This window comes from Peromyscus eremicus, chromosome 14, assembly GCF_949786415.1.
Source record: "Peromyscus eremicus chromosome 14, PerEre_H2_v1, whole genome shotgun sequence".
Lineage (NCBI taxonomy): Eukaryota > Metazoa > Chordata > Mammalia > Rodentia > Cricetidae > Peromyscus > Peromyscus eremicus.
Window position 1 is genome coordinate 48,967,622 of NC_081430.1, and position 11,317 is coordinate 48,978,938.

The 11,317-nt window shown below is 40.1% G+C and overlaps 1 pseudogene; it reads left to right on the forward strand.

Moving 5' to 3' along the window:
• Positions 1-302: 302 nt before the first annotated feature.
• On the forward strand, positions 303-9,141 carry LOC131923927 (protein disulfide-isomerase TMX3-like; annotated as a pseudogene).
• The last annotated feature ends 2,176 nt before the right edge of the window (positions 9,142-11,317 follow it).

Sequence of the window (11,317 nt, forward strand, 5' to 3'; positions counted from 1 at the left end):
AAGAAGCCATGGAGGAGTGCTGCTTACTGGCTTGTTTCCCCTGGCTTGCTCAGCCTACTTTCTTAGAGAACCCAGGACCACCAGCCCAGGGATGGCCCACTCACATGGGCTGGGACCTCCCTATTGATCACTACTTGAGAAAATGCCTTATAGCTAGATCTCATGGAGGCATTTCCTCAACTGAGGCTCCTTCCTCTCTGACGACTGTAGTTTGATTCAAGTTGACACACAAAACCAGCCAGTAGAGTTCAACATGAATCATTTAAAGATAATTGAAAAGATGGCATTCGGCTTGTTGATACATTGCTTCAGAGTTTGGATTTTGGAGTTATCCAACAATAAACTATTAAAGTGAGACTTGACGTATAATTACAAAGGGCCATGGAGTAAAGATGATACATTATTCAGTTTGCTCACAGAGTGGGATGCTGATTCAGTCACTTCCACATCAGCAAATGTTTGTCCTTGCGTCAAAGACACATCATATGTTTTTGGTGTATATTGGTGGGAGAATCACATTTGAAAGAGAAATACATAGATGCTGTTTGGGAATTGTGTTTGCATACTTCTGTCTCAGAAGCTCCTGAAATAGATGTGGCACTGAAATAGATGGCTGCTGTGCTTGTTTACCCTGTATACAATGAGTATGAAGATGGATCCCATCTATCAGCAGGGATTTTACTTGATTCCAGAACTACCTAACTATGGATGGCTTCTTCCTGTATGATCTTGGAGACTTGGAAAAGCTTGTGTTCATTGTAGTAATTGATAAGAAAAAGACATCTCTCTAATATATCATACTAAATTCAGTTATTCAGGAAGATGTTAGGGATAACAGAGACTACTTCCATAGAGGTTTTTAGTTTGGTCATATGGGTGGAAATGACTATATATCACCTTACTCTAGGGTGAACTGACAAGACAATCCCAACTGCAGTTGTACTGAACACTTCAAACCAACAATACTTTTTGCTACATAGGCATGGTAAGGAAGCCAGTGACAGGGTCCAGTTCATTAAGAGCATTTTGGACAGCACAGCACCAGTCCAAGGAAGGGATAGCATTTTGCAGAGATTGAAAATAATAGTATTTGGTGCCAAAGCTTCAACTGCATCTATATTCATGAGCTGCTGTGGGATGTTCTGTATGGCAAATGTGTTGCTGATTAGTCAATAAATAAAACATTGATTGGCCATTGGCTAGGCAGGAAGTGTAGGCAGGACAAGGAGGAGAATAAAGCTGGGAAGTGGAAGGCTGAGGAGAGACACTGCCAGCCGCCATGATGAGAAACAGCATGTGAAGATGCCAGTAAGCCACGAGCCATGTGGCAAGGTATAAATTTATAGAAATGGATTAATTTAAGGTGTAAGAACAGTTAGCAAGAAGCCTGCCACGGCCATACAGTTTGTAACCAATGAAAGTCTCTGTGTTTACTTGGTCGGGTCTGAGCGGCTGTGGGACTAGCAGGTGAGAGAGATTTGCCCTGATTGTGGGCCAGGCAGGAAGACTCTGGTTACACTGTCCATTTATGGGCTGTGTTCTCTTTGGCTTGCCACTGGGTGTCATCAGCATCATGTGCTAGGGAATGTTCACAGCTAATACAGGGGGAAGGCTGACAGGAGAGTGATATCTGTCTAAAGTATCTGTCTAAAGGCTCAGTGAAAGACTAGGAACACATAGAAGAGGGAAAAAAATAGTCACGCAGTGGAGGACCTCTATTGCAGAGTCCAAGGATATATTAGAAAAGAAGCAATATTGAGTCTTTACAGATAAGAAATATTGATAGGATTTCAAATTATTAGAGTCTATTTATTGAATTTAGACATTTAATCATGATCTATTTACAGAAGAGCTTGAGGCCAGACTGGTTGACACAGTTAGTTCCAGGACAGGCAGGGCTATATATTTTGATTTCAAAAAATCAAAATAATAGTAATGATAGTAATAATACAAAAATGTGATTTATAGAAAAATAGTATTTCCACCTACAATATCAATTCTCCTTTTTTAAGATAAAATTTATACAAACAAAATCAAGTGTTTAAAATTTAAGCACTTAAAAAAAACTAGTAACTTTTTCTGAGTCAAATTTAAGATCTTGAGGTTAAAAATGTTGTGATGTTTTTTAATGGCATAGAGTGCTTATCTTACCAGTTGTTTTAAAAGGAGAATGGTTACTTTTTAACATTATACTTAGTTTTATTGTTATAATATTGGCATATGGACCCACAAAATGAGGGAATAGTCCTGTGATTGATCTATGTAAACTGACTAGGCTATACAGAGAGTGGCAGCTTCAGCTCATGTCTTTGTAGCACTCAGTGGGCAGATCGTTCAGCACTGCAGGAAGGAGAGGTCCTTTAGTCCACCCTACCTTAGCCAAAACAGCCTAGGATTTTGTTTCATTTCACTTTTACTTTAAATATTGACATTACTTCTAAAATTTCTATGAATAAAAAGAGATGTTTTCAAAAGTTATATACATATATGTATATAAATCATATGTTTATTAAATTATGTAAACTTTAATAATAATTTATGGTCTAGAATGTGGGTATATACATGTTATCTTAGTTAGGGTTTCTATTGCTGTGAAGAGACACCATGACCATGGTAACTTTTGTAAAAGAAAACATTTAATTGGGGCAGCAGCTTACAGTTTCAGAAGTTTAGTCCATTATCATGATGGTGGGAAGCATGGTGGCATGCAGGCAGACATGGTGCTGGAGAAGGAGCTGTTACATGTTGATATTCAGGCAATAGGAAGTAGACTGTCTTACTGGGCATGGCCCAAGCACATATGAGATCTCAAAGCCTGCCTCCACAGTGACATACACACTTCCTCAAAAAAGACCACACCTATTCTAATAAGGCCACACTTTCTAATAGTGCCACTCTCTTTGGGGGCCATTTTCTTTCAAACCACCACAGTCTACTCCCTGGCCCCCAAAGACTTGTAGCTATTGTGGTTTAGTGGCAGCAGGAAAGAGAAGACACACCATGCAACAGAACTCACATGGGAGGTTTACTGGGGGAGGGGAGGGATTCAGAGACAGGTCTCTGGGGAGAAGTGGTGGAGAAAAGGAGTGGAGGAAAGAGGTGGAGCTTGCTTTTTAAGGAGGTATAGCCCATGTGCACAGGGACTACATAGTGATGTAGTGGTTGTAGCCGATTTCATATTCTGTCAGGACCCTGAGCAGTCCAGCATAACTGCCTGAGTTCTGACAAGCACAAGTGCACAAGGGGTACTCTTAGTTGCCGCAGCAGCTGAGGACCCTGAGCAGGCCAGCATAACGCCTGAATGCCAACAAGCTCATCCACACAGGGAGTGGCTGTAGCTGATGATATATCCTGCCAGGTCCCCAAGAGGAGGCCAATGCAGATGCCTGAATGCTAATATTCCTCCTGTTTGTTTATTATAAAAATGTGAGGAGTTAGAAATGGGTAGCAGCTGAGGTAGGAATGAGGGCGCCAAGTTATCAAGACTGCTTCCTTCTAACCTGAGTGGCATTGGTCATCTTTGGGGGACCTAGAAAGCTGGGATGCTGAGATGGTGTCCTGGGATAGCTGATTGTTTCACTGTTGACTAGGCTCTGTGGAACCATCTGGTGCCACTGGGACCTGGTAAAACGCTGGCAGGGCAGAAGATAAAGATAAGTTTAGGGGAAAAATTTTTTTTCTTAGGTCCTGGTAATTGAGGGAGGGGAGTCCCCAGACCAGAGAAACGTGACAGTACTTATCTGGAGTGAATCTCACCTGTTTGAGATGGTTCCAGGTCAACTCTCTGGAACTTACAAGAATTTTTTGAGTTTGCAAAAAGATAAGTTTTAGACACATTAGCATTCCCATTGTTTATAATCTGTACTGAAATCCACATTGTAGAAAAGGCAGGATACTCACGCCTTTGAGTCATTTTAAGCAACTAAAGGGAATTTAAAATCCTGAGCTTATGGCTATTATAATATAGTGGTATAGTATAATGGTTTTACTCTACCATTTATCATTTGTATATAAGAGGACTACTGATTTTTTTGAGTTGATCTTGTATCCTGCCACCTTATTGAAGGAGTTTATCAGCTGTAGGAGTTCCCTGGTAGAATTTTTGGAGTCACTTATGTATACTATCATATGGTCTGCAAATAATGAAAGTTTGACTTCTTTCTTTCCAATTTGTATCCACTTGATCTCCTTTTGTTGTCTTATTGCTCTAGCTAGAACTTCAAGTACTATATTGAATAAGTATGGGGAGAGTGGACAGCCTTCTTGTTCCTAATTTTAGTGGAATCATTTTGAGTTTCTCTCCATTTAATTTGATGTTGGCTGTTGGTTTGCTGTTAATTGCTTTTATTATGTTTAGGTATGTTCCTTGTATTCCTGATCTCTCTAGAACCTTCATCATGAAGGGGTGTTGGATTTTGTCAAAGGCTTTTCAGCATCCAATGAGATGATCATGTGTTGTTATTGTTTTTTTCAGTTTGTTTATATAGTGTATTACATTGACAGATTTTCGTATGTTGAAAATCCTTGCATCTCTGAGATGAAGCCTACTTGGTCATGGTGGATAATTTTTTTGACGTGTTCCTGGATTTGGTTAGCCAATATTTTATTGAGTATTTTTGCATTAATGTTCGTGAGGGAGATGGGTCTGTAATTCTCTTTCTTTGTTGCACCTTTGTGTGGTTTGTTACCCTACTTCTTATACCAACTTGTTTTAGTTCGGGTTTCTATTGCTGTGAAGAGACATCATGACCATGGCAACTCTTTTTTTTTAATTTTTCAATACAGTTCAGTTCTATATATCAGCCACAGATTCCCTTGTTCTCCCCCCTTCCACCCCCCCTCACCTTCCCCCCAGCCCACTCCCCATTCCCATCTCCTCCAGGGCAAAGCCTCCCCCGCGGACTGAGATCAACCTGGTGGACTCAGTCCAGGTAGGTCCAATCCCCTACTCCCAGGCCAAGCCATGCGACCCTGCATAGGCCCCAGGTTTCAAATAGCCAACTCATGCAATGAGCACAGGACCCGGTCCCACTGCCTGGATGCCTCCCAAACAGATCAAGCCAATCAACTGTCTCACCCATTCAGAAGGCCTGATCCAGATGGGGACCCCTCATAGTTCATGTGTTTCCATTTGTTTGGCTATTTGTCCCTGTGCTTTATCCAACCTTGGTCTCAACAATTCTCGCTCATACAATCCCTCCTCTTTCTCGATAATTGGACTCCCAGAGCTCCACCTGGGGCCTAGCCATGGATCTCTGCATCCAGATCCCTCAGTCGTTGGATGGGGTTTCTAGCTCCACAATTAGGGTGTTTGGCCATCCCATCACCAGAGTAGGTCAGTTCGGGCTGTCTCTCGACCATTGCCAGCAGTCTGTTGTGGGGGTATCTTTGTGGATTTCTGTGGGCCTCTCTAGCACTTTGCTTCTTCCTATTCTCATGTGGTTTTCATTTACCATGGTTTCCTATTCCTTGTTCTCCCTCTCTGTTGTTGATCCAGCTGGGATCTCCTGCTCCCCCAAGCTCTCTTTCCCTCGACCCTCGCCCTTCATTACCCCCACTCATGTCCAGGCTGTTCATGTAGATCTCTTCCATTTCTCCGTCATTGGGCGATTCCCGTGTCTTTCTTTGGGTCCTGTTTTCCAGGTAGCCTCTTTGGTGATGTGAATAGCAGTCCAGTCATCCTTGTTCCACATCTAGTATCCTGCTATGAGTGAGTACATACCATGTTTGTCTTTCTGAGTCTGGGTTACCTCATTCAGGATGATTTTTTCTAGATCCATCCATTTGCCTGCAAACCTCATGATGTCATTGTTTTTCTCTGCTGAGTAGTATTCCATTGTGTATATGTACCACATTTTGTTTATCCATTCTTCAGTTGAAGGGCATCTAGGTTGTTTCCATGTTCTGGCTATTACAAACAATGCTGATATGAACATAGCTGAACAAGTGCTCTTGTGGTATGATTGAGCATTCCTTGGGTATATGTCCAAGAGTGGTATAGCTGGATCTTGGGGGAGATTGATTCCCAATTTTCTAAGAAAGCGACCATGGCAATTCTTATAAAGAAAGCATTTAATTGGGATGACAGCTTACAATTTTAGAAGTTTAGTTCATTATCATCATGGTGGGGAGCATGGCAGTGTGTAGGCAGACATGGTGCTGGAGAAGGAGCTGCTACATGCTGACATGCAGGCAACAGGAAGTAGACTGTCTCACTGGGTGTGGGTCAAGCATATATGAGACCTTAAAGCCTGCCTCCACAGTGACACACTTCCTCCAACAAGATCATAACTATGCTAGTAAGGCCACATTTCTTTTTCATTCATTAAATTTTTTTTTATTCATTTTACATACCAACCACAGATCCACCTCTCATCCCTCCTCACATTACCCCCCCCCCCACTCACCTTTCCCGCACCAACCCACTGCTCATCCCCTCCTCCAAAAGGGTAAGTTCTCCCATGAGGGGACAGCAAAGCCTGGTACATTCAGTTGAGGCAGGTCCAAGTCCCTCCCCACTGCATCCCCAGAGCAACGTATCTGACCATAGGTGATGGGATCCAGAAAGCTAGCTCATTCACTAGGGATAGATCCTGATCACACTGCCAGGGGCCCCTCAAACAATCCCAGCTGCACAACTGTCTCCTATATGCAGAGGGTCTAAGGGCCAAACTTCCTATTAATGCCACTCCCTTTGGGGACCATTTTCTTTGAAACCAGCACACATATACACACATAAAATTTATTTTCACACCTCTATTAACTCATATCATGATATGTCTGTGATGTAATCGAATGTCAAACTCAGATGTCATAAACAGTGAGAGTTATGTTTTCTTCTTTAGTCTCTCAGCTTTGCCACCAAGTCATGACTTCTCATCTTTCATCAAACTTCAGTCATGCAAGTCATGTCTAAGAGTGGGTATTTTGTGATAAACATGCTTACTGAAGATTATTTTGTTAGTTTTGATGGTTTCATTTTAACCATCAAAATTTTAGAATTTTTATTAGATAAACATCCAGGTGTTTGTTCTTTGAGTACTTTAGAATCTATTGTTATGGATCCACTGATCATTTACAATGATAGTTTGTGGTTCTAAAACTGAAGCTACTTAGGAATTTTTGCTTTGGTTGCCAGGGGATCTTTGGTTTCTGCTGTAATACTAATCAGCACTAAACTCAAAATCATGTGTTTGTAGAGCTAGGGAATTGTTAATCATAGTTTTATTGTATCTATGTATACTTTTCATATTTAAAAACCACCCATTTCAATATCCAGTCTTTCATTATTAAAGTTATTGGTAATGGTATAAATATGCAGTCATGAGGAATTTCAGGAGATACTGAAGTTAAATATTCTCAAATGGAAACTGGAGATAAGTGGTATTAATGTAACTAGTAGACTCCCCTCCAAATAATAAGGAGGACTCATTGGGAAGGCAAATAGTCAAGCCTGTTTTACAGGAAGAAAAACCTTAGGTAAATACAGATACTTTACTTATGAGACTCTAGTAAGGAGAGAGACATTAGGAAACAAAGAACCACTAATACTATTTCTTATTGTTTGGTCATTATCAAGCATTATATGTCTTGTCAATCTCTGCTTGTAAATAAGACCTCAATAGGAACAATTGCAAAGCAAATTTGCATCAATAAACAGTGATGACTGTATTCTGGGATTCTTTTGTGAATAAGTACTTTAGTTCTCTGTTGTTCTTTTCAAAGTTTTATTCTGATCCTCATATTCTATTTGCATTTTTAAAATATATTCATTGAGAAAAACAAAATGTGTAAGTGAATAATTTTATTTCTTTTTGTGTTACAGTGTTACTTTTTAACCCATTTCTATTTTCTAATGTTTTCATTTGCATTGTCAGATTGCTCTCACAACAGATTTTAAAATTTGCTCACTGCTGTGCATCCCTTCAATGTGACATCAGTGTTCTAAACACTGCTTTCCAAGAGAAAAATACTTCAAAATCAAAGCAGATCTCTTAACCTAGAAAAAGATTGATATTCTAATTCAGTGATTGGCCTCATGATTAAATACTAATAACAGAATTCTTCAGGAAATTGGCATTCCACCTTTTCTCTCATTTGCAATGAAGTTGTCTTTGATTTCTGAAATTTAAAGTTGTAGCTCTTGGTTGAATCTGGTACTCAGCAACATCTAAGAATATTTCAGAGAATGTGCATCTTTTAGTCAAGTATCTTATGCACACTGTATCCTGACATCCTTCTCCATTGTGGACATCAATATTTTTGTGGCTTTTATTGTCTGAAAATTGTCAGGGATTAGACTTATAGTTTTTCTTTTCTTCCTCATGCATAGTACTTCCTAGAAGTGGTCTTCAATATAAAATGTGCCAAGGGAGTAAAAGGTGGTGGAAAGGTCTTCATGGGTAGTTAAAGCAATTATGCCTATTGTTTCTGTTTAATGGATTTTATTGCTCATGATGTTTGTGGTATTTTGATTTTGTGGCTCTTGATTTTAGTCTTCAAAAATATTTTTGTCATTGCTTCATGGTGAAGTAGACAGGGAAAATCATTCTTTTAATGCAGAAATTGTTAAAATAAACCAATGTGTGATGTCTAGATTATTAACTAAATGGAGGGGTTAAATTTGTCATTTTATTTTTTTCCCAACGTAATATTTTTTATTGATTATTTGGGAATTTCACATAATGTACTCCGATCACACTAACTTCCCTGTCCTCCCAGTTCTGCCCCCTCAACCTTTGTGACTGCCCCCAAGAAAAAGAAGAAAGAAGAAAGAAGAAAGAAGGAAGAAGAAGAAGAAGAAGAAGAAGAAGAAGAAGAAGAAGAAGAAGAAGAAGAAAAGTCCAATTTGGGTTGCCTATAGACTCACTGGGGCATGATCAAATTCCCAGTGGTCAGTCCCTTAAAGAAAACTGAGTCCTCCCCCACTAAAAAACCCATAGAGTACAATTTATGTGTGCTCCTGGGTGTGTGGCATCTGCTGGAGCAGTCTCTTTAGTAGTTGGGTGGGAGACTGATACCTTTGTTTGCCTTCTCCTTCTTCCCCTTCTAGTTTCCCAGTTCCTCACTGTGCAGGGGCTTCTAGAACCTGGGGTTCAGGATGCTGGCCAGGCCTCTGGTGGAGTACGAGCCTTCTGCTAGGATATGGTCTTGTCACTTGATTTTTATAAGTATGCATTTTAAAAATCTGAGTCCAATAGCAAGCCAAGCACCCCCAAAAGAACTAAAAACAACAACAAAATCCCCAAACCCACACAAAAGCAAAACAAAACAAAAACAAAAACAAAATAATTTCTAGTTGGGACTAAGTTTGTTAAGGTCTGTATTACTCCTTGTAGACAGTAACTGTCAGAAATGAGGCAAAGGCAATTTCTTTGTCCATATGGCTAGATTTGCCATAAAGAAAACAAAACAAACTCCATATAGAGTTTTTCTGATGCCCATCACCTTCTCTGGAGTACATTGGAGCAGATGTGTCTCAATGTCATGAAAAGTCTAAGTTATTAAAACATTTTAAGTGCCATATTCTGTAGGTCCTTGAAGTGTTTGAAGATTACTTATCTATCTGAAATATAATTTCTGTATACCCAGAAAACCTAATATAACTGTAAGTTTGACTATTATAGAACATAACTATTAATCTGTATTTCTTAATTATACATTACATTTTAAATGACTTGCATAGACATAATGTCATAAAGAAGAGTAGAAATATACCTATAACAAAGTTAACTTTACATTTGTATCAATAAACTAAAATCCATACCAATGTAAAATATGTAAAGTTAATAGTTGTTTTGGGGATTAAAGTAGATTCAATAATTTACCCTTTTATACTATCATTTCTATATCTCTTCTTTTTATTTTCAGAAGAAGATCCCTGTCTAATCTCCTTTGTTTAGCTTTTTTTCCTGACCATTATTCATAACAACTTGTAACCATGCCCCCTAAAATGATAATACATATCCCAAACTCGTTTTTAAGGGAATGTGGGCATAGTTTTCTAGACTACTTCCTGTTGATTAGGAGTACTGGTAATCTTAGGGGGACCCTGAGAAAATTCAGGATTATGGTCAACTCCTGACTGGAGTATTCTATGAGCTTGACTCATCTCAGCCAGCAGCCTTGAAGCCATTCTGGATGCAGAACTCAGAGGAAACTGTAACAGAGGCACTCTGAAATGTTGGGTCATCTGGGCCATCCATTCCCATTATAGATTTTTTCAGGTGTTCTTCCTCCATTAAACCTGATTTTTCTTAACCCAGAATGAATCCAGAGTCTTTCATTTCCTGTGGAAATAAAAGCAGAACCTCTTTCCTGTAGCTAAAGTTTTCCTGCCTGGCCCATAGTCAGGACAAATCTCTCTCACCTGCCAGTCCGACAGCCGCTCAAACCCGACCAAGTAAACACAGAGACTTTCATTGGTTACAAACTGTATGGCCGTGGCAGGCTTCTTGCTAACATTTCTTACAGCTTAAATTAATGCATTTCTATAAATCTATACCTTGCCACGTGGCTCGGGGCTTACCAGCATCTTCACATGCTGTTTGTCATCGTGGCGGCTGGCAGTGTCTCTCCTCAGCCTTCCACTTCCCAGCTTTGTTCTCCTCCTTGTCCCGCCTATACTTCCTGCCTAGCCACTGGCCAATCAGTGATTTATTTACTGACCAATCAGCAACACACTTGACATACAGACCACCCCACAGCACTTTTCCAAAGTAACATATCTTTTGACTTTTTAAATTTTAAGTCAAGATATTTTTAAAATATATAGCTTAGTTTAATCTAGCAGCTTTCATAACTAAATGTCTCTTATTAGTTATCATTTGCTCATTAGTAGTCAAAGAATTTAAAGACAGCACGATAACATACAGTATCCAGACTCTTGAGAAAGAGAGAGAGAGAGAGAGAGAGAGAGAGAGAGAGAGAGAGAGAGACTGAGCTGTGGACAGACATATCTGAAGAGATAGGAGAGGAAGCAAGTGGACTGAGATGGTAAGAGAGCTAACCCCTTGACCATCAGCAACACACAGGAAAGCAAACCCTGTACCTTGTCTGGGCAGCACAGCAGAGATGACTTTGTTGATGAGAAGACAGGTGAGCCAACCCTGAAAATGATAGACCTAGCCCCAATCCTCATCTGCCACATAGTGGCATGGGCTGGGGAAAGATGCCCCCCATCAAAGCCTGGGGGATGTGGGAGAGATTCCCTGTGGTCATAAGAACAGGAGAGCTGTTCCTGATGCTCAACAACTGCAGCATTTGGGAGAGCAGGCCCTGTACCTTGCCAGAGCAGCATAATAGAGCCAACCCTTTT